Genomic DNA, 2,609 nt, shown 5'->3' with positions numbered 1-2,609 from the left:
ACCAAGGCATTTTCTCAGACTCATCAGTAGTGCCCGTCAGCCTCGGAAGATGAAGATGAATTTGTGTACGATCGGACAATAAATCACAAATATTAGCAGTTCAAAGGCACCGGAGATACATCGCAACTTGAGTCAAATTTCACATTTACTCTTGAAATATAATTAAACGTCAATCTGCGTCTATTAAAATTGAATTTCTATAAATAAATGTCACTTGTTTTGATTTTTCCACAATGACATTTATGCATTTTTAAAAGCGTTCGAGCGCAATTTTAAGCCCAGCATATCTCCAATTCACATTTCATTACATATTAGAGAGAGAGAGAGGTCTAGCTATCTAGGGCAGACAGACGCATATAGTGGACGATCCAGAAAAAAAGGCACTTGCACACCTTGGCAGTCGTTTGAGACGCATGAATGAGAAATGCGAAGGATGAGAAGGAAGATAAAGGAGAGATATAGCCAGTGTTTTAGGCTTATTATTTGACAGTGTTTCTATATCGGGCAGAGGAACATGTGCCCTGAATTGCTTGAAGCACAGTATGTGTGTCTCAGGGGTCAGGACGAGGGTCAAAGAATCACCTCTTCTGACGTCATTAATCCCCATTGGCATCAACAGAAGAACCATTGCAGTACAACGTTAGCATAACCTTCATAAATGATGATGAATTGCTTTAGAATTCCACATGTATGTGGCTAATGGACTCTGGTTCTTTTGCTTTACTCGATAATGCCGTTTTCTGTGCAGCTTCTGATCCGTTTTATTGAATACATTTATTTGGGAGATTAACTTTAATGAATAGGTTGAAAATGTTATTCTTTTACCTCAAAATTATAGCAATGATTGACAATAATTTGTCATAACTTAAGCTTAACTAAGTTAAAATAATATAATACAAATGTAAAAATGTCAATTACAATATGAGCACATGAATTGTCTGTGTAAATCTTTCAGAAATGTTGTTCAATTTAATGATTTTTTTTTCAAACAACTGACAAAGAAAATGTATTTTATTGTCATTTTTAATTCGAACATTCGAAATTTAGGTAATATTTAATACTACACTACACGGTCTGTCTATATAGTCTGCCTGCCTGCCTGCCTGTCTGTCTATTCCATTCTTTCTTTCTTTCCTTTAATTTCTATCAAGCATTGTTTACAGTATATCTATCTATCTATCTATCTATCTATCTATCTATCTATCTATCTATCTATCTATCTATCTATCTATCTATCTATCTGTCTGTCTATCTATCCATCTACCATTTTGTCTCTCTATCTATCTATCTATCTATCTACATGGTTTTGGTTTCCCACTCGAGTCTCAGAGAATATTTTGCTTTATTCATAGCTTGGAATGTTCTAGCATTTTATTTAAAAGATAATATTTAATTATTTATCCTTTTAGGGATTATTTTCATCATGAAATATTTTTTACTGATTTTTAAAGCTATTAGATGCATCTATCCATCAATCCATCCCATTCTTTAGCACTCACCACACACCAGCTATAGGTGGAGTGGAGAGACATAGAGCCAATTTGCTGGATGGGGATGATTTGGAGGCCATGATGGGTAAGGGCCGATGGAGAGTTGACCAGGACACCGAGGTTACACCCCTACTCCTTACGAGAAGTGCCATAAAATTTTTAATGACCACAGAGAGTCAGGACCTCGTTTTAACATCTCATCTGAAAAACAGCGCTCACTGACAGTATAGTGTCCTTTTCACTATACTGGGGCATTAGGACTCATCTGTCAACTAGTCAGACTTTATGACTATCTGGTCAACTAGAATCTAGATAATGTAATTTTCAAGAAAAAATCTGATTCATTGCATTCGATAACAGCTGCAACCCATCACTGGGAAACATCCATACACACTCATTCACACACATACACTACGGAAAATTTTGCTTACCCAATTCATTATTGCATGTCTTTGGACTTGTGGGTGAAACCCTGAGGAAACCTACGCCAACACGAGGAGAACATGCAAACTCCACACAGAAGTGCCAACTGACTCAGCCAGGGCTCGAACCAGCGACTGTGAGACGATTGTGCCTAATTTAATGATTATTAATCTAAATTATAAGCTACTTTTGAACTGTTATTTTATAGTGCATTTCACAATTTTTACTGTATTTTTTATTAAAAATAAATGCAGCTTTGGTGAGCGGGATAAACTTATTTTAAAACATTTAAAATTCGTACTGACCCCAAACCTTTGACCGGTTGTATAGCATTGTTTTTGTAGTGAAATAAAAGTACAAAGAATAAATGTTCTATTTTAAGTCATCTTTATTTTCCATATAGCTGTAAAATAAATCAGTATTCTGTACAAATCCAATCAATAATCTAAACACTTCCAATGTATACAATTAACCAAAAATGTGTTTTGGAATTTGTGATTTTTTTTATTATTCTGCGATATATATTGCGATAGGAATACAATTATAGGAATACCTAGATGTGCTGAATAACTATTTGGAAAGAATTGATCATTAAGATTGATTGGGATGATTCGGTAGGAGAGTGCATATGCATAAAATATAAGAAACAATCTAAAAGCATAAACAAGTTCAATAAAGAAAAAGATACCAATTAAA

The sequence above is a fragment of the Danio aesculapii genome, chromosome 22 (assembly GCF_903798145.1).
Source record: "Danio aesculapii chromosome 22, fDanAes4.1, whole genome shotgun sequence".
NCBI classification, from domain to species: Eukaryota; Metazoa; Chordata; class Actinopteri; order Cypriniformes; family Danionidae; genus Danio; species Danio aesculapii.
Note: the sequence above shows the minus strand (reverse complement) of the source record.